At 44.0% G+C, this 23,135-nt stretch overlaps 1 protein-coding gene across 15 annotated transcripts in view; it reads left to right on the top strand.

Moving 5' to 3' along the window:
• PHLDB1 (pleckstrin homology like domain family B member 1) overlaps positions 1 to 23,135 on the top strand; it is a 282,210-nt gene that overhangs the window by 202,089 nt on the left and 56,986 nt on the right. The window lies entirely within an intron of this gene.

The following is a 23,135-nucleotide window of genomic DNA, read 5'->3' on the forward strand; positions in this document are numbered from 1 at the left end:
ATTACTTTTCAGCAGACATTGCCTATGTATGTATGTTAGTATGTATGTATATATATATATATATATATATATATATATATATATATATATATATATATATATATATATATATATATATATGTATATATATATATATATATATATATGTGTATATATATATATATATATGTATATATATATATATATATATATATATATATATATATATATATATATATATATATATATATAGCATCGTGATTACTCGCTAATCCCGCCCCCTGCACGGTAGCTCCGCCCCCACCACACAATCCCGCCCTCCATCCCATTACCACATACAATCCCACTCCCACCACATTACCACACACAATCCCGCCCCCCACCACATCACCACACACAATCCCGCCCCCACCACATTACCACACAATCCCGCCCCCCCACCCCATTACCACACACAATCCCGCCCCGACCACCACACACAATCCCGCCCCCCACCACATTACCACACACAATCCCGCCCCCCACCACATTACCACACACAATCTCGCCCCCCCACCCCATTACCACACACAATCCCGCCCCCACCACATTACCACACACAATCCTGCCCCCACCACCACACACAATCCCGCCCCCCACCACATGACCACACACAATCACGCCCCCCACCACATTACCACACACAATCGCGCCCCCACCCCATTACCACACACAATCCCGCCCCCCACACATAATGCCCCCCCACAAAACATAATGCCGCCTCCCCAACATCACCACACATAATCCCGCCCCCCCACCACATCACCACACATAGTCCCGCCCCCCCACCACATCACCACACATAATCCTGCCCCCGCACCACATTACCACAATTATTGTTATTAACTTCATTTTAAGTTAATTTACCACCTGTGTAAACGCTATTGAATGTTGTCATTATTTACTTTAGTTTAATCACCAGCAGCGTTAATTAGATTAGCAATGAGCGTGCCGAGCGTTAGCTGGCTGGAAACAGCTAGTGTAATATACAGTGCCTACAAGTAGTATTCAACCCCCTGCAGATTTAGCAGGTTTACACATTTGGAATTAACTTGGCATTGTGACATTTGGACTGTAGATCAGCCTGGAAGTGTGAAATGCACTGCAGCAAAAAAGAATGTTATTTCTTTGTTTATTTTTTTTTTAAATTGTGAAAAGTCTTTTCAGAGGGTCATTTATTATTCAACCCCTCAACCCACCAGAATTCTGTTTGGTTCCCCTAAAGTATTAAGAAGTAGTTCAGGCACAAAGAACAATGAGCTTCACATGTTTGGATTAATGATCTCTTTTTCCAGCCTTTTCTGACTATTTAAGACCCTCCCCAAACTTGTGAACAGCACTCATACATGGTCAACATGGGAAAGACAAAGGAGCATTCCAAGGCCATCAGAGACAAGATCGTGGAGGGTCACAAGGCTGGCAAGGGGTAGAAAACCTTTTCCAAGGAGTTGGGCCTACCTGTCTCCACTGTTGGGAGCATCATCCGGAAGTGGAAGGCTTATGGAACTACTGTTAGCCTTCCACGGCCTGGACAGCCTTTGAAAGTTTCCTCCCGTGCCGAGGCCAGGCTTGTCCGAAGAGTCAAGGCTAACCCAAGGACAACAAGGAAGGAGCTCCGGGAAGATCTCATGGCAGTGGGGACATTGGTTTCAGTCAATACCATAAGTAACGTACTCCACCGCAATGGTCTCCGTTCCAGACGAGCCCGTAAGGTACCTTTACTTTCAAAGCGTCATGTCAAGGCTCGTCTACAGTTTGCTCATGATCACTTGGAGGACTCTGAGACTGACTGGTGCAAGGTTCTCTGGTCTGATGAGACCAAGATCGAGATCTTTGGTGCCAACCACACACGTGACGTTTGGAGACTGGATGGCACTGCATACGACCCCAAGAATACCATCCCTACAGTCAAGCATGGTGGTGGCAGCATCATGCTGTGGGGCTGTTTCTCAGCCAAGGGGCCTGGCCATCTGGTCCGCATCCATGGGAAGATGGATAGCACGGCCTACCTGGAGATTTTGGCCAAGAACCTCCGCTCCTCCATCAAGGATCTTAAGATGGGTCGTCATTTCATCTTCCAACAAGACAACGACCCAAAGCACGCAGCCAAGAAAACCAAGGCCTGGTTCAGGGCCGGACTGGGACCAAAAAGCAGCCCTGGCACAAATAAAAATTCACCAGCCCACATACGAGTGTCGTAGAATCAAATCGTAAAGCACTGACAGGCTGTGCCGACTTTTTTGCTTTATTTGTTAAACCAATCAAATGTGTTATACCACTTTACAAATGTAACCTGCAGTGGCCATAGGGGGAATAGACATGAATTCAACACAGATGGCCTGCAGACTATTATCACATTGCAGAATATGCTAAAAAACACAGCACTGAGCACACACATAACACACACTACAGTGACCTCACACACATGTAACACACACTACAGATACCTCACACACATGTAACACACACTACAGATACCTCACACACATATGTCACACATACACACTACAGATACCGCACACACAAGTAACACACACTACAGTTACCGCACACACATGTAACACACACTACAGATACCTCACACACATGTAACACACACTACAGATACCGCACACACCAGTAACACACACTACAGTTACCGCACACACATGTAACACACACTACAGATACCTCACACACATGTAACACACACTACAGATACCTCACACACATGTAACACACAAACACTACAGATACCGCACACACAAGTAACACACACTACAGTTACCGCACACACATGTAACACACACTACAGATACCTCACACACATGTAACACACACTACAGATACGTCACACACATGTAACACACACTACAGTTACCGCACACACATGTAACACACACTAGTTACCTCACACACATGTAACACACACTACAGATAGAGCACACACATGTAACACACACTAGTTACCGCACACACATGTAACACACACTAGTTACCTCACACACACATGTAACACACACTACAGATACCGCACACACATGTAACACACACTACAGTTACCGCACACACATGTAACACACACTACAGATAGAGCACACACATGTAACACACACTACAGTTACCTCACACACATGTAACACACTACAGATACCTCACACACATGTAACACACACTACAGATACCTCACACACATGTAACACACACTACAGTTACCGCACACACATGTAACACACACTAGTTACCTCACACACATGTAACACACACTATAGATAGAGCACACACATGTAACACACACTAGTTACCGCACACACATGTAACACACACTAGTTACCTCACACACATGTAACACACACTACAGATACCGCACACACATGTAACACACACTACAGTTACCTCACACACATGTAACACACACTACAGATACCTCACACACATGTAACACACACTAAAGATACCTCACACACATGTAACACTACAGATACCTCACACACATGTAACACACACTACAGATACCTCACACACATGTAACACATACACTACAGTTACCGCACACACATGTAACACACACTAGTTACCTCACACACATGTAACACACACTACAGATACCTCACACACATGTAACACATACACTACAGTTACCGCACACACATGTAACACACACTAGTTACCTCACACACATGTAACACACACTACAGATACGTCACACACATGTAACACACACTACAGTTACCGCACACACATGTAACACACACTAGTTACCTCACACACATGTAACACACACTAGTTACTTCACACACATGTAACACACACTACAGTTACCTCACACACATGTAACACACACTACAGTTACCTCACACACATGTAACACAGACTACAGATACCTCACACACATGTAACACACACTACAGATACCGCACACACATGTAACACACACTACAGATACCTCACACACATGTAACACACACTACAGATACCTCACACACATGTAACACACACTACAGATACCTCACACACATGTAACACACACTACAGATACCTCACACACATGTAACACACTACAGTTACCTCACACACATGTAACACATACACACTACAGTTACCTCACACACATGTAACACACACTACAGATACCTCACGCACATGTAACATACACACACATGTGACACATACACACTACAGATAACACACACACACTCTGTGCTGCAGCAGAGGCTGATATACATGTGCATCTCCTTCTGCTCACAGCAAGCACTTTCTCAGCACCTCCCCCGCTCTCTCCTTCTCTGTCGGAGCTGTGGACCAGAGCAGGAGAAGATGTGATGGTGGGGAATTGAGCTGCTTCTCTATCCGTCCCTCGGAGCACACACAGGGAGATATTCCTGACCTTGCAGCTTGATTGCAGGCTCTCTCCCGCAGAGGCGCCCAGTGCAGGGGGACAGGAGCACTGGCCAATCAGCTCTTCTATCAATCTGATGCTCATTGGCCAGTGTTCTTCTCCAGCATGGCACGCCCCTTTTTTGAATGGCTGAACCCGGCGCAGCAAAAAAAAATAAATCAGTGCATAGAAAAATGTTTGCACCCCCTCATGCCCTGTCACCTCACTAGACAGGAAGAAGTGGGCGGTCTGATGTCCTGATCACAGCCTGCAGCGGGAGACATGGCCGGAGCAGCACAGCACAGCGCGGCCCCTCATCCTGTTTCTATGTTACCTCACTGCAGCGCTAGTGATCAGGACATCAGTCCGCCCACTTCCTCCTAATACGGCGCGATCAAGTGTGCAAGGAAAGCAAATGTTGCCCGGCGTGCTGGCTGCTGAAGTGAACTCTGGAACGCCCACTGACAACGCGGAGGGGGCGATATGTCTAGCGGCCCATTACAAGGCCCGGCCCTTCTGGCATTTGCCAGGAATACCCGATGGCCAGTCCGGCCCTGGCCTGGTTCAAGAGGCAAAAAATCAAGGTGTTGCAGTGGCCTAGTCAGTCTCCTGACCTTAACCCAATTGAAAACTTGTGGAAGGAGCTCAAGATTAAAGTCCACATGAGACACCCAAAGAACCTAGATAACTTGGAGAAGATCTGCATGGAGGAGTGGGCCAAGATAACTCCAGAGACCTGTGCCGGCCTGATCAGGTCTTATAAAAGACGATTATTAGCTGTAATTGCAAACAAAGGTTATTCCACAAAATATTAAACCTAGGGGTTGAATAATAATTGACCCACACTTTTATGTTTAAAATTTATAAAAATTGAACTGAGCAACAAAACTTTTTGGTTTGTAAGATTTATGCATCTGTTAATAAATCCTGTTCTTGTTTGAAGTTTGAAGGCTCTAACTTATTTGCATCTTATTAAACCTGCTAAATCTGCAGGGGGTTGAATACTACTTGTAGGCATTGTATATGTATACACTAGACCACTCCTTGGGGAATGGTAACCCCTTTCCCCCTCTCTGTGCACCGATCACAGGGCGTGCCCGGAGCACTCCTATAGGGGTCAGCCATCACCGGGCTGTTCTGCACTATGGCCCATATGTCTGTTGTAGAACATATCTCTATATGTTGACAGCCGCACAGGCAAGTGGGCCCCCTCCATATTCACAGAAATTGAGATAAAAAAAATCTACTATTAGGAAATTAAAAACAATTTGTTAAAACAGTATATGTGATACAAGGAAAGCATCAGAAATAAAGGAAGTCTGTTGGATCCTGTTATGTGTCAGTGAAGTATGTTATGATCTGGATCCAGTGTGAAGCGCGTCCAGCACAGCTTTCATGGTTTTGTTAAACCCTTCACAACATTTTATGTACACATAAATGTCTATATAGGGCTGGTGCCAGCTGTGTTATACAGCCAGCACCTGCCTACAAGTATCACATTCAGATCATTTTCACATTCCCACAGCACATTGAATGTTAAAAAAAAACCAAAAAAAACCCCATTATTGTTTAGATTTTTGGGATTTGGGGATTTTTTTTTTTGTTTTTTTAGTGCATTCTATTGTGAAACTACAACTCATCCCACAAAACAGAAGCCATCATATAGCTACAGTGGCATGTAAACATTTGGGCACCCCTGGTCAAAATTACTGTTATTGTGAACAGTTAAGCAACTTGAAAAGGAAATGTTCTCTAAAAAGCCTAAAGATGACACATTTCATTTGTATTTTAGACAAAAAATATATATAGTAAATATTTTACATTTTAAAAATTAAAAACATGGACATGAGCCAATGCAAAAGTTCAGGCACCCATGGAGATTTGTGTACTCCGATAACTTGGACCAAGGTTTCAGACCTTAATTATCCTGTTAGGGTTATGGATTGTTCACTATCATCGTTGGGAAAGGCCAGGAGATACAGATTTCCCAGCTTTATAAAAACCAAGCCTCCTCTAACCTTGTGCCAAAAAACAGCAGCCATGGGTTCTTCTAAGGAGCTCCCTAGCACTCTGAAAATGAAAATAGTGCAGGCCCAAATGTAATTAATAAATTACAGTTAAGAGGAACAGTGAAGGTCAAGATAGTCTGGAAGAAAAAGCAAAATTTCAGTCAGAGCTGCTCATAGGATTGCTAGAGAGGCAAATCAGAACTCCCGCTTGACTGCAAAAGACCTTCAGAAAGATTTAGCAAACTCTGGAGTTGAGGTACATTATTATTATTATTATTATTATTTATTGTTATAGCGCCATTTATTCCATGGCGCTTTACAAGTGAGGAGGGGTATACATAATAAAAACAAGTACAATAATCTTGAACAATACAAGTCGTAACTGGTACAGGAGGAGTGAGGACCCTGCCCGCGAGGGCTCACAATCTACAAGGGATGGGTGAGAATACAGTAGGTGAGTACATTGACCTACTGTTCAGAGACACCTGCACAAATATGGCCTTCATTGAAGAGTCATCAGAAGAATACCTCTCCTGCGTCCTCAAAAATTCAGTGTCAAAAGTATTCAAAAGAACATCTAAACAAGCCTGATACATTGTGGACAAAAGTCCTGTGGACTGATGAGGTTAAAATAGAACTCGTTGGCCACAATGATCAAAGGTATGTGTGGAGAAAAAAGGGCACAGAATTTCAGGAAAAGATCATCACTCAACCATTAACCCCTTAAGCCCCGAGGGTGGTTTGCACGTTAATGACCGGGCCAATTTTTACAATTCTGACCACTATAACTTGCATTTATTTGTGAAAAAAATGGGAAATTTGGCAAAAATTTTGAAAATGTCGCAATTTTCAAACTTTGAATTTTTATGCCCTTAAATCACAGGGATATGTCACCCAAAATACTTAATAAGTAACATTTCCCACATGTCTATTTTACATCAGCACAATTTTGGAACCAACATTTTTTTTTTGTTAGGGAGTTATAAGGGTTAAAAGTTGACCAGCAATTTCTCATTTTTACAACACCATTTTTTTTTAGGAACCACATCTCATTTGAAGTCATTTTGAGGGGTCTATATGATAGAAAATACCCAAGTGTGACACCATTCTAAAAACTGCACCCCTCAAGGTGCTCAAAACCACATTCAAGAAGTTTATTAACCCTTCAGGTGTTTCACAGGAATTTTTGGAATGTTTAAATAAAAATGAACATTTAACTTTTTTTCACACAAAATTTATTTCAGCTCCAATTTGTCTTATTTTACCAAGGGTAACAGGAGAAAATGGACCCCAAAAGTTGTTGTACAATTTGTCCTGAGTACGCTGATACCCCATATGTGGGGGTAAACGACTGTTTGGGCGCATGGCAGAGCTCGGAAGGAAAGGAGCGCCATTTTACTTTTCAATGCAAAATTGACTGGAATTGAGATGGGACGCCATGTTGCGTTTGGAGAGCCCCTGATGTGCGTAAACATTGAAACCCCCCACAAGTGACACCATTTTGGAAATTAGACTCCCTAAGGGACTTATGTAGATGTGTGGTGAGCACTATGACTCACCAAGTGCTTCACAGAAGTTTATAATGCAGAGCCGTAAAAATAAAAAATCATATTTTTTCACAAAAATGATCTTTTCGCCCCCATTTTTTATTTTCCCAAGGGTAAGAGAAGAAATTGGACCCCAAAAGTTGTTGTGCAATTTGTCCTGAGTACGATGATACCCAATATGTGGGGGTAAACGACTGTTTGGGCGCATGGCAGAGCTCGGAAGGGAAGGAGCGCCGATTGACTTTTCAATGTAAAATTGACTGGAATTGAGATGGGACACCATGTCGCGTTTGGAGAGCCCCTGATGTGCCTAAACATTAAAACCCCCCACAAGTGACACCATTTTGGAAAGTAGACCCCCTAAGGAACTTATCTAGATGTGTTTTGAGAGCTTTGAACCCCCAAGTGTTTCACTACAGTTTATAACGCAGAGCCGTGAAAATAATTTTTTTTTTCCCACAAAAATGATTTTTTAGCCCCCAGTTTTGTATTTTCCCAAGGGTAACAGGAGAAATTGGACCCAAAAAGTTGTTGTCCAATTTGTCCTGAGTACGCTGATACCCCGTATGTGGGGGGAACCACTGTTTGGGCGCATGGCAGAGCTCGGAAGGGAAGGAGCGCCATTTGGAATGCAGACTTAGATGGATTGGTCTGCAGGCGTCACGTTGCATTTGCAGAGCCCCTGATGTACCCAACAGTTGAAACCCCCCACAAGTGACCCCATATTGGAAACTAGACCTCCCAAGGAACTTATCTAGATGTGTTGTGAGAACTTTGAACCCCCAAGTGTTTCACTACAGTTTACAACGCAGAGCCATGAAAATAAAAAATCTTTTTTTCCCCACAAAAATGATTTTTAGCCCCCCAAATTCTTATTTTCCCAAGGATAACAAGAGAACTTGGAACCCAAAAGTTGTTGTCCATTGGGGTAAACCCCTGTTTGGGCGCACGGGAGAGCTCGGAAGGGAAGGAGCACTGTTTTACTTTTTCAACGCAGAATTGGCTGGAATTGAGATTGGACGCCATGTCGCGTTTGGAGAGCCCCTGATGTGCCTGAACAGTGGAAACTCCCCAATTCTACGTGAAACCCTAATCCAAACACACCCCTAACCCTAATCCCAACGGTAACCCTAACCACACCCCTAACCCTCGCCCCCTCTCTGTTGGAGTCCCACAAGGTTCAGTCCTTGGGCCCCTGCTCTTCTCCATTTACACCTTTTACACCTCTATGCTGATGACACACAGATCTACATCTCTGGACCAGATATCACCTCCCTACTAACCAGAATCCCTCAATGTCTGTCCACTATTTCATCCTTCTTCTCCGCTAAATTTCTGAAACTTAACATGGACAAAACAGAATTCATCATCTTTCCCCCATCTCACGTGACCCCCCCAACGAACCTATCCATTACAGTAAATGGCTGCCCACTCTCCCCAGTCCCACAAGCTCGCTGCCTCGGGGTTATCCTTGACGCTGATCTCTCCTTCAAACCACATATCCAAGCCCTTTCCACTTCCTGCCGACTTCAACTCAAAAATATTGCACGAATCCGTTCATTCCTCAACCAAGAATCTGCAAAAACCCTAGTCCATGCCCTCATCATCTCTCGTCTTGACTACTGCAACCTCCTGCTCTGTGGCCTCCCCTCAAACACTCTCGCACCCCTCCAATCTATTCTAAACTCTGCTGCCCGACTAATCCACCTGTCCCCCCGCTATTCTCCGGCCTCTCCCCTCTGTCAATCCCTTCACTGGCTCCCCATTGCCCAGAGACTCCAGTACAAAACCCTAACCATGACGTACAAAGCCATCCACAACCTGTCTCCTCCTTACATCTGTGACCTCATCTCCCGGTACTTTCCTACACGCAACCTCCGATCCTCACAAGATCTCCTTCTCTACTCCCCTCTTATCTCCTCTTCCCACAATCGTATACAAGATTTCTCTCGCGTATCACCCCTACTCTGGAACCCTCTACCACAACACATCAGACTCTCGCCCACCATCGAAACCTTCAAAAAGAATCTGAAGACCCACCTCTTCCGACAAGCCTACAACCTGCAGTAACCACCGATCAACCAACCGCTGCACGATTATTAGGGTTGAACAATTAATAATAATGTTCAATTCTCTAGTTGCCTACTCCTGGCCTAATGGATATTGATCATGTGCACTAAAGAAATACACCAGACACAGTCAGCTGTAACTCTCCCTGATCAATGTGTGGCTCAGCTCCAAGAAGGGAAGTTTATTAGTCAAACACAATGTTATATATCTCCTGTAAGGGGGCTCGGTTAGCTCTAAAATGGGAGTGATCGGATGTATTCCATTGGTTAGTGGGTTGGGCATGAGCAAGTCCATGGGCGGATCCATGAGGTCATCAAGGTGGGTTGGTCCGTGAGGTCATCAAGGTGGGCGTCACTGTGGGTGGATCCATGAGGTCATCAAGGTGGGCGTCACTGTGGATACCAGACCGCACGGCATGCAGATACAGGAAATGGTGGCCATCTTCAGTGTCTTCATTGTTCATCTTGGATACCAGAGCACATGGCTCTGGTAGAGGAGATGGCAGCCATCTTAAGTGTCTTACTTTGTCTGAGGAAAACTTATGTAAGGTTAAACAATACATGTTATAGGTCGCTTCCCTCAATTACCTTATGTGTTGAGGTTAATTAAGTATTTGATCTTATGGCTCTCCTCAACAGTCCCCCCTAAATACTTTATTAACCTTTTCTTTTATCTTGATCCCACCGTGGTTCCCTAACCCACCGATGTTAAGTGTTATTATGACATCAGAGGCTTCATGACAATATGGATGCTATAGACACCAGAAAATGTGTGACCGATTATGGGTATACTGCGGAGGTATATCGGAGCGTGTTACCAGTGTCCTCGGGACTTCCCTACCTGCTGGATCTATTACTCTCCAATCTCCCATCTCCATGGTTACTTAGAGTAAATACACATGTGACTAACCCTGATGTACACATCCTAGATCGGACCGTCTTGCCCGGGAGGGGGAATTGGAGTTTTCACCAGTTTGAGACAAGTTTTCCCTTGTGGAAAACCTCCCTTTGTAGCTGGACTTTGACAAGCAGGTCAGATCCTACTCTGTCCCTAACTGTCTAAACAAGTTTATAATGTGAGAGATGGATCCAGGAGGCGCTCAGCAACCCTGACTGAAGTAGGAGTAGTCAGGAGCACTTGGGTAGGGACCCTTAAATCTCGACTCCAGGAATGTCTTTTCGGATGGACTTCTTTACTAGCATGTAGTCACCAGGTTAGAAAGTATGGGTACCGTCACTGGAATCTGGACCTGGAATGGATGATAAAACTTGTACATGTGTTATTGACAGTTCTTTAGTAACAACAATTGCATAATTTACAAGAGTATCACTTCCTAAGGCTAGCTGTTGTGGAAAATATTGACCCAATCTTGGAGGCCCCCCAATAAGAATCTCGTATGGTGTGAGTTTAGTGGGACCCCTTGGAGTGTTTCTGACTGAGTATAAGGCAATGGGCAAAATGTCTGTCCAAGTCTGACCTCCTAACTGGCTTTCAGTATTTTATTTTTCAAGGTGCCATTCAGTGTTTCTACTTTCCCACTGCTCTGTGGGTGATATGGAGTATGTAAACCCAAATCCGCTCCCACCAATGTCCATAGTTCCTTAGTCAGAGCAGCAGTGAATGCGGGTACTTGGTCACCCTCAATTACCTCTGGGACCCCATATCTGCATACTGCTTCAGTCACCAGTCTCTTAACAGTCACTCTGGCAGTCATGTTGGTTACTGGATAGGCTTCGGGCCATCCTGAGAACATGTCAGTCACTACCAGTACATACTCGTACTTCCCTACTTTTGGCATTCGAATGTGGTCAATCATAAAGGGATAAAGTGGTTTAGCCAAATGTTTCTGAGTAACTTTCTGAGGTGGTGCTGGATTGCATGCTGCACACACAAGGCAGGACTTGCAATATTTTTGGGTAACAGTAGAGATTCCAGGTGCCATATAAATCTTCCAAATCAGGTCATTCATCCGATTCTTGCCTCTGTGGGTGATACCGTGTGCCCATTCTGTCACTGAGGGGTACAGATTACGGGGTAGACAGACCTTTTTGTTCATCCTCCAGACTCCAGCTTCATCCTTTTTAGCTCCTCCTTCTTGCCATGACTTCTTTTCATCATCTGATGTCTTGTCTTGATGTAGATGGATAATCCTCATAAGAGAGGCTTTAGTCCCTTCTTAAGTGTCTTGTGACACGTACACCGCTGCTTTCTCTTTCCTAAATGGATTCGCAGCATAGGTCTTTGCTGTTTTGTCAGCAAAGAAGTTCCCCCTTGCTTCTGGAGAATCCAGTCTCCTGTGAGCTTTGATCTCGATCACTGCAACCTCTGAAGGTAGATTCAGAGCGACCACAAGTTCTTGCATCGTAGCAGCATATTTTACAGGAGTTCCACTGGACGTTAGGTATCCTCTGGCTGCCCAGATGCTGCCGAAGTCATGAGCCACTCCAAAAGCGTATCTTGAATCCGTGTAGATGTTGACCACCTTCTCCGTCGCTTCCTGACAAGCCAACGTCAAAGCCTTAAGTTCCGCTTCTTGTGCAGACGTGCGGTGGTAGGGATCCGGCTGAGATGATCTGGTCATGTGTAACCATGGCATATCCCATGTGGAACCTTCCTGTTTCATCTGCAAATCTGGAACCATCAGTGAAGAACGTCACGTCAGCATGTGGGAGTGGGTCTTCAGACACGTTTTTCTGGGAGGCTACTTCTTCATGCATTTGTTCAAGACAGTCATGATCCTCTGAGTGTGTAGAGACATCTTCTCCGAGAGCATCAGTATCATCCACATCCCCCCTGGAAAGAGGAAGCAGCGTGGACAGTTTGAAGATGCTGCAGCGGACAAGAGTGGCATTATCCGGAACCAAGAGCCAACATTGGAGTCTCATATGATGCTGCACCAACAGATGTTTAGGTTCCAACAATAGCAATTATGTCGTGTGGAGCCATTAAGAGAACTGGATGTCCTGAGATGATATCAGGATTTGGGATTCAAAGAGCTGGTGCAGACTGTATGGCCTGTTTGAGAGCGTAGAAAGCTTCCACGGATTTAGTACATAGTGGAAACGCTGACGTCTTGAGGTCATCGTACAATGGCTGCATCAGCTTTGAGGCATCTGGAAACCTTTGGCAACAATTATAATTGATAGGTCAGCCAACTCATCTGAGGCCCTTGTCTTAGGTTCTTGGCAGAACTCAACACCAGAGTCCCATGTCTCGTCATGCCCCTGTAGAAAGGCATCGGCTGTTTTTCTGGATCTAGAACTTGGTTCAACAGAGTAGCAGCTTGCTGGGGTGTAAACTTGACATAGATGGTGGGCTCCTCAGACATGAGCATTGGCACTGTTGGTGGTGGCACCTGAGGCGGGAGTAGAGATGGCACCGTGAGTGCAGATGTAGTCCCTTGTGTATGAGGAGCCGGAGGAGGTAACAGTCCTGGAATGAGGGGCTCTATTTGGGCAGCTCCAGTATCATGGTGTGGGCTCCAGGTGACGCAGGCAGTCTTAAAAGCTTTAACAGTCCTGTCCTCATTACTAATTAACCTGACTTCAGAATAGGGTCATAAGTAGGGGTCACAGCGTGTATGATCATTCTACACAGGAGACTGCCAGCTTTAGTCACCGCTATGTCCCCAACAGCTATCTGACCACGTGACTCAACAATGATATGACTGTCAGCTTGAATAGTCGCCCCTCCTGCTTCCACTATAGCTCTAGCTACACCTCCATTGTGCTCTAACCGAGAATTGGCAGCATTAACAATAGCGTCTGTCTCCATTGTTATTATGTCACCCTTTCCCACCACTAACAAGGGTCCCTCAGGAAGTTCTTTTTCAAAAATAGGTTGCCAACATTCCCTCCCCTTTGTGCTTCCTGTGCTATTGGTATCCCCCTCCCAGATTGAGCCCCCCCTTGATACAGTCGCCACCGTCCCATACAGGTGTGCGCTTGGCTGCGAGACAGCCTGTGAGGTACTGGGCATAGGGTTATGTAGGCTGCGTGAGAGTGCTGTTGTGGAAGCATTGGGAGGAGAGGCCGCTGCTTGGAGCATCTCATGTGGGTGTGCGGCTAAATTGGCAGTGGAAGTGACAGTAGAAAGGGTAGGTGCTGGGGACGATCCAGGTGGGAGGACTGCTGGATTCACAACAGGAGTGATAGAGGAAAGGGTTGGTGCCCCATTGGAAACAACAGAGATAGGAAACATGGGTAAAGCCTGTTCACTTCCCGAAGGAATATAGTATTGGCCGTTAGTGGTCATTACTGGGTAACAAGGATTTAGCGAAGTGGTGTGTAGCCTTAGTCTGAGATGTTCACCACCAGAACCAGCACATTCGCCATCCACAACATGGCCGCCGTCAGAATTATATTTACCACCAACAAGATGGCCGCCATCAGAATTATATTTACCACCAACAAGATGGCCGCCATCAGAATTATATTTACCACCAACAAAATGGCTGCCGTCAGAATTGTATTTACCACCAACAAGATGGCTGCCATTACATTTACCACATGGCTCTGGGCCACCATTTTGGCTGCTATCACATTTAACACATTCGCCATTAACAAAATGGCTGCCATTACATTTACCACATGGCTCTGGGCCACCATTTTGGCTGCTATCACATTTAACACATTCGCCATTAACAAAATGGCCGCCATTACATTTACCACATGGCTCTGGGCCACCATTTTGGCTGCTATTACATTTAACACATTCACATCAACAAAATGGCCGCCATTACATTTACCACATGGCTCTGGGCCACCATTATACGGTGGTGGCCGCTGACAGGATATATTTTTGTAATACACAACTCAAAACTCTATTCTTTCTATTCCTTTTCTCTTCTACCCAATTTCCATTTTTTTTTTTTTTTTTTTTTATACAGACTTTCAGAGACTCTTTCTCCTGCCCTAGCAATAGACAACAATCCATTATCTTCTAGGATACCTTTTCTTTCTTTCCTTTTTTTTTTTTTTTTTTCTAAGACAAGCTTCCACTCCAGGGGCTGTAACCATCCCCCCTTCTGGCATTCCACACAATTTCCACTAGTGTGCATGAGTCTAACTTGCCATCTGAATTTGGCTTAGTGCCTATACGGCAGAACTGCATTAATTTCTCCATCTTTCTATAGATACACAGTATATATATATCTATCTATCAAGATAACAAACACCAAACAGACAATAAGACGGGGGAGATGACTCAAACCTGAGATTCTAAAGGGAACTGAGTCTGCAGTACTCAGTTCCCATTGCTTCTTGTCACGTGGTCCCTGTCTGACTTCCGTGCTCCGTACTTTACAAACCAATTATTCCCTACTTTGTCAAATTGCTCCCTAACTTACCGGTCCCCGTGCAGAGTCAACTCACTCGATGTCACGGGGCAAAAAAAATAAAAACTATAAATTTAATTGGCCCAAACTGAGCCAATTCGCTCCAAGTTTCAATGAGCCGCTACACAATTTATTATGCCCGAACTGAGCCAATTTGCTCCAAGATTTACCGGGCCCCCCTAGGCCGAGTCAATTCACTCCAGGTCCTAGTCTCTCTTGTACAGAACTGAAAATCTTATCACAGGCGACAACCGTATACCACAGACAAAAATTATTTTATTTTTTCTACACTTGCTTGCTTTCCTAGAAACCCGTCCTGTTCCAAACACAATGCTTCTCTTTAACTAAAAACAAACCTGTTTTTCCTGTTTTTCACTTGCCTCTAGCCCTCTGTAGAGAAAAAAAAAAAACTTGCTTGCTTTTATCTTTTAGTCATCTCCCCTCTTCACAACATGTAACAGGCAGTAGGCAACTAAAACATGTGACGGTTCTTGCAATTAAATGACCAGCAGCGGAGATACCCTTTCTGCCGTCTTTCAGATACCAAGAAAACCGGACACGGTCAGGCAATCTGCACAGGATACCCCGAAGGACACAGGTAAAGACTACAGATTATAACAAATCAGCAGACTTACCGTGCTCTGTTAAGGAGGTGATCAGTCTCCAGATTCGGGGTACTCAGTGCATCCAGCCGTTCCACTCGCCGGTTTTCAGGGTTCAGGGCTCTCCTCTGCTGGCCCCAGGTTGGGCGGCCAAATATTAGGGTTGAACAATTAATAATAATGTTCAATTCTCTAGTTGCCTACTCCTGGCCTAATGGATATTGATCATGTGCACTAAAGAAATACACCAGACACAGTCAGCTGTAACTCTCCCTGATCAATGTGTGGCTCAGCTCCAAGAAGGGAAGTTTATTAGTCAAACACAATGTTATATATCTCCTGTAAGGGGGCTCGGTTAGCTCTAAAATGGGAGTGATCGGATGTATTCCATTGGTTAGTGGGTTGGGCATGAGCAAGTCCATGGGCGGATCCATGAGGTCATCAAGGTGGGTTGGTCCGTGAGGTCATCAAGGTGGGCGTCACTGTGGGTGGATCCATGAGGTCATCAAGGTGGGCGTCACTGTGGATACCAGACCGCACGGCATGCAGATACAGGAAATGGTGGCCATCTTCAGTGTCTTCATTGTTCATCTTGGATACCAGAGCACATGGCTCTGGTAGAGGAGATGGCAGCCATCTTAAGTGTCTTACTTTGTCTGAGGAAAACTTATGTAAGGTTAAACAATACATGTTATAGGTCGCTTCCCTCAATTACCTTATGTGTTGAGGTTAATTAAGTATTTGATCTTATGGCTCTCCTCAACACGATCAGCTCTATCCTCACCTACTGTATTCTCACCCATCCCTTGTAGATTGTGAGCCCTCGCGGGCAGGGTCCTCACTCCTCCTGTACCAGTTATGACTTGTATTGTTCAAGATTATTGTACTTGTTTTTATTATGTATACCCCTCCTCACTTGTAAAGCGCCATGGAATAAATGGCGCTATAACAATAAATAATAATAATAATAATAATAATAACCCTGACACACCCCTAACTCTAATTCCAACCGTAAATGTAATCCGAACCATAACTTTAGCCCTAACCCTAACTTTAGCCCCAACCCTAACTTTAGCCCCAACCCTAACCCTAAGGCTAGGTTCACATTGCGTTAATGTGTGCACGCTAACGGACAGCGTTGCACGGCGAAAATGTCGCAATTAACGCCGTGCAACGGGTCCGTTAGCGCACCCATTGACAGCAATGTGAAATTTCCCTGTAGCGCATCGCTAGCGCGTGCCTTTTTCGGCTCGCGCTAGCGATGTGCCGTTCTTCTGTGGCGCGCCTCGGACGCGACCCCTAACGCGGCCCCTAAATAAACATTGCGTTAGCGCAATCCGCTAGCGCTAAACGGATTGCCCTAACGCAATGTGAACCTAGCCTAACTTTAGCCCCAACCCTAACCCTAACTTTAGCTCCAACCCTTGCCCCAACCCTAACCCTAGCCCAACCCTAGCCTAACCCTAGCCCTAGCCCTAACCCTAGCCCTAATGGGAAAATGGAAGTAAATACATTTTTTAATTTTTTAATTTTTCGCTAACTAAGGGGGTGATGAAGGGGTGTTTGATTTACTTTTATAGCGGGTTTTTTAGCGGATTTTTATGATTGGCAGCCGTCACACACTGAAAGACGCTTTTTATTGCAAAAAATATTTTTTGCGTTACCACATTTTGAGAGCTATAATTTTTCCATATTTTGGTCCACAGAGTCATGTGAGGTCTTGGTTTTTGTGGGACGAGTTGACGTTTTTATTTGTAACATTTTCGGGCGCATGACATTTTTTGATCGCTTTTTATTCCGATTTTTGTGAGGCAGAATGACCAAAAACCAGCTATTCATGAATTTCTTTTGGGGAAGGCGTTTATACCTTTCCACGTTTGGTAAAATGGATAAAGCAGTTTTATTCTTCGGGTTAGTACGATTACAGCGATACCTCATTTATATCATTTTTTTATGTTTTGGTGCTTTTATACGATAAAAAACTATTTTATAGAAAAAATAATTATTTTTGCATCGCTTTATTCTGAGGACTATAACTTTTTTATTTTTTCTTTGATGACGCTGTGTGGTGGCTCGTTTTTTGCGGGACAAGATGACGTTTTCAGCGGTACCATGGTTATTTATACCCGTCTTTTTGATCGCGTGTTATTCCACTTTTGTATTTGGCGGTATGATAATAAAGCGTTGTTTTTTGCCTCGTTTTTTTTTTTTTTTTACGGTGTTCACTGAAGGGGTTAAGTAGTGGGACAGTTTTATAGGTCGGGTCGCTACGGACGCGGCGATACTAAATATGTGTACTTTTTTTTTATTTAGATAAAGAAATGTATTTATAGGAACAATATATATATTTTTTTTTTGCATTTTTTTGGGAATTTATTTATTTTTTTTCATACTATAACATTGCCCCAGGGGGGGGGGCATGATGTTATAGTGTAAGATCACCGATCTGACACTTTGCTGTGCACACGCATCGGCGATCTGACATGCACAGCTCCTGGAGGCTTCCCGGCGCCTGCTCTGAGCAGGCGCAGTGAAGCCACCTCCCTACAGGACCCGGATGCCGCGGCCATCTTGGATCCGGGCCTGCTGCAGGGAGGAGGAGGTAAGAGACCCTCGGAGCAACGCGATTACATCGCGTTGCTCCGGGGGTCTCAGGGAAGCACGCAGGGAGCCCCCTCCCTGCGCGATGCTTCCCTATACCGCCGGAACACTGTGATCATGTTTGATCGCAGTGTGCCTGGGGTTAATGTGCCGGGGGCGGTCCGTGACCGCTCCTGACACATAGTGCCGGATGTCAGCTGCGATAGTCAGCTGACACCCGGCCGCGATCGGCCGCGCTCCCCCCCCGACACAGGCGACAGAACTACAAGGGGCCCTTGGAAGGTGAGTATATGTTTATTTTTTATTTTTTAACCTGTGACATACGTAGCAGGGCAATATACTACGTGGCTCTGTGCTGTATACTACGTCGCTGTGCAATATACTACGTGGCTCTGTGCTGTATACTATGTCGCTGTGCAATATACTACGTGGCTCTGTGCTGTATACTACGTAACTGGGCAATATACTACGTGGCTGGGCAATATGCTACGTCACTGGGCAATATACTTCATGGCTGGGCAATATAGTACGTGGACATGCATATTCTAGAATACCCGATGCGTTAGAATCGGGCCACCATCTAGTATATATATATATATATATATATATATATATATATATATATATATATATATATCATATGAAGCAAGCACACCATCATTTTCTTGCAAAAAAAGCTACCGTAATTTAATAGCCCATTTGTGCGTGACGTTTCGGCTCTGTGTGAGAGCCTTTTTCAAGCCTAGAAAATGGCTCACACGGAGAGCCGAACCGTTGCGCACAAATGGGCTGTTAAAATAGCTTTGATTTTTTTTCTACTATAAGGACTGTCATGTACCTGTGAAGCCCTGTACCCAACTGCTGCCATTGTTCAGGTCCTGCTCTCTGCTATATATATATATATATATATATATATATCTCCTCGTATATACAGTACAGACCAAAAGTTTGGACACACCTTCTCACTTAAAGATTTTTTTTGTATTTTAATGACTATGAAAATTGTACATTCACGCAGAAGGCATCAAAACTATGAATAAACACATGTGGAATTATATACTTAACAAAAAAGTGTGAAACAACTGAAATTATGTGTTATATTCTAGGTTCTTCAAAGTAGCCACTTTTTGCTTTGATGACTGCTTTGCACACTCTTGGCATTCTCTTGATGAGCTTCAAGAGGTAGTCACCGGGAATGGTCTTCCAACAATCTTGAAGGAGTTCCCAGAGATGATTAGCACTTGTTGGCCCTTTTGCCTTCAGTCTGCGGTCAAGCTCACCCCAAACAATCTCGATTGGGTTCAGGTCTGGTGACTGTGGAGGCCTGGTCATATGGCGTAGCACCCCCATCACTCTCCTTCTTGGTCAAATAGCCCTTACGCATCCTGGAGGTGTGTTTGGGTGATTGTCATGTTGAAAAATAAATGATGGTCCAACTAAACACAAACCGCATGGAATAACATGCCGCTGCAAGATGCTGGGGTAGCCATGCTGGTTCAGTATGCCTTCAATTTTGAATAAATCCCCAACAGTGTCACCAGCAAAGCACCATCACACCTCCTCCTCCATGCTTCACGGTGGGAACCAGGCATGTAGAGTCCATCCGTTCACCTTTTCTGCGTAGCACAAAGACACGGTGGTTGGAACCAAAGATCTCAAATTTGGACTCATCAGACCAAAGCACAGATTTCCACTGGTCTAATGTCCATTCCTTGTGTTCTTTAGCCCAAACAAGTCTCTTCTGCTTGTTACCTGTCCTTAGCAGTGGTTTCCTAGCAGCTCTTTTACCATGAAAGCCTGCTGCACAAAGTCTCCTCTTAACAGTTGTTGTAGAGATGTGTCTGCTGCTAGAACTCTGTGTGGCTTTGATCTGGTCTCTAATCTGAGCTGCTGTTAACCTGCGATTTCTGAGGCTGGTGACTCGGATAAACTTATCCTCAGAAGCAGAGGTGGCTCTTGATCTTCCTTTCCTGGGGCGGTCCTCATGTGAGCCAGTTTCTTTGTAGCGTTTGATGGTTTTTGCCACTGCACTTGGGGACACTTTCAAAGTTTGCCCAATTTTTCGGACTGACTGACCTTCATTTCTTAAAGTAATGATGGCCACTCGTTTTTCTTCACTTACCTGCTTTTTTCTTGCCATAATACAAATTCTAACAGTCTATTCAGTAGGACTATCAGCTGTGTATCCACCAGACATCTGCACAACACAACTGATGGTCCCAACCCCATTTATAGGGCAAGAAGTCCCACTTATTAAACCTGACAGGGCACACCTGTGAAGTGAAAACCATTCCCGGTGACTACCTCTTGAAGCTCATCAAGAAAATGCCAAGAGTATGCAAATCAGTCATCAAAGCAAAAGGTGGCTACTTTGAAAACCTAGAATATAAGACATTATTTCAGTTGTTTCACACTTTTTTGTTAAGTATATAATTACACATGTGCTAATTCATAGTTTTGATGCCTTCAGTGTGAATGAACAATTTTAATAGTCATGAAAATACAGAAAAATCTTTAAATGAGAAGGTGTGTCCAAACATTTGCTCTGTACTGTGTGTGTATAATATATATATATATAGCTCTGGCAAAAATGAAGAAACCTCCACATTGAGGTTGAGGTCACAAAAGAATCCACACTTGTATTGTTTGTGTGTGTGTGTGTGTGTGTGTGTATATATGTGTATGTATATATATATATATATATATATATATATATATATATATATATATATATATATATATATATATATATACAATCATATACAGTACAAGTGTGGATTCTTTTTGCAACAGATGATAAGCTGACGGAATTGAGATAGTGATCCCCAATAGTGATGTCTGGAGAGCGCAGCTGAATTACTGGCACTGTGTAGGTGAATTATATATATTATTATATAATATTATTCACTTCTATAGCGTCATTAATTCTGCAGCGCTTTCCAGACATCACTATTGGGGCTCACAACCTAAATTCCTTGTCAGCATATCATCTGTGGGAAAGAGAATCCACACTTGTATTTGAAGGCTCATTCTTTTTTGTTTTGTTTTTAATCCACAGCTTTTGCAGAGTTCTTCCCCTGTCTTTTGAGGATTCCAATTGCTATATAAAGTGTGATATCCTCTGCAAAAAGCTGACAAAACCAATCTTTTCAAATCTTACAACATTTTTCATTTTTACAAATCAAATAAACAAAACCATACTCTCCCTCCTACTGTAAAAGGGGCTTAATATTAGTCTGTGTGAGAAACCGTGGTTTAAAACTTTTTAAAATAATCATTAGCCAATGAAAATGAAAATAATGAGACAGACATTTCTATCCAGACTGTGGGCCAAACTCTGACATTAACAAGAAATCTTACAAAGAAAGGATCATCAATAATTGTATTGCCTTAGAAAAAGTATGTCTTCATTCCTATATAGCTTGTAGTAGCTAGGCACAGTACAGCTTAGCTGTTTTATGCCTGCAGCTGAAAGATCAGTGATGTGAAGCTGCAAATTCCACTCTATTGATGCATATGGCAGAAGGTAATCCAGATAATCCTCTGCCATATGAATCAACAGATCAGCATTTGCAGTTTTGCATCATTGATCTTGAAAGCAGCAGGCAACAAGCACAGCTCAGCCCTGCTTGTCTCAGCTGTGCTGTGCCCAGATATTGAAAGATGCACAGACAGAGCAGAATGAAGTTCAGGACGCTTCCTGCTGCACACCAGCTAACAGAGAAATGGTGTAAAAAGACGCATGATAATGTAGAAGATAAAATAGGACAGGTGTACAGGACCATTCCATGCACAGACTAGAGGGTATTTTAAACATAGATTTAGCTTGTCGAAGTGTCAAACTGTGGTGGATGCAGCTGAGCAGAGCATAGCAGAGCCAACACAGCTCTGAGTCTTCAAGGTGGGCTAGTCAGGAGCACACAGGAAAGGGAGAGAGGGGTCTGTAGCACTGAGGAGAAGCAGGGTGCTGCTGGTAACTGTAGTGTTAGAATAGGACCACTATTCAGCTATATAAAGCTGGATGTACAGAGATGAAAGACACAAAGGTAGAAGAATCTTTTGTGTTGGGCTCAGTCTATATATTAACAATAAGTACGGTATACATTTACTGTGTTTTGTGAAAAATAATATGCATGAGGCCTTTTCAACGGTCATTCCCAAGATCACAAGTGCACAGTGACTGTACGGATGCACTCAGTGCCTGCACCTCACGTGGCCCCATGTGGAGCCCGACATAACGAATGTTTGGAGATATTCTTCCCCAGTTGTAATGCTCAGTAATGCAGTATGTATTGGAGAATGACCCCATCCCCTCTGAGATGTACGGCACAATAGTCGGGCCCTATAACAGCCTTTCAGTGCCACATTATGGCTCCAGCTAAGATTGTAAGGAGCTGTAATGTGCTTCTGTGCATGAGCCTTATGACAATCTTCTATGTAGTGTTTCTTTTTTCTTTATCGCTCGCCTCAATCCTCATCTTTGACTTCCTTTAGTTGGCAGCAAGCATGCGGCCACCTTGTGCTTTGTCTTTCGTTTCTTGTGTCTTTTAGATGTCTGTGGTGTGTTTGCATGGATGTGGTGGTATTGTTGTGTAG

The sequence above is a fragment of the Ranitomeya variabilis genome, chromosome 4 (assembly GCF_051348905.1).
Source record: "Ranitomeya variabilis isolate aRanVar5 chromosome 4, aRanVar5.hap1, whole genome shotgun sequence".
NCBI lineage: Eukaryota > Metazoa > Chordata > Amphibia > Anura > Dendrobatidae > Ranitomeya > Ranitomeya variabilis.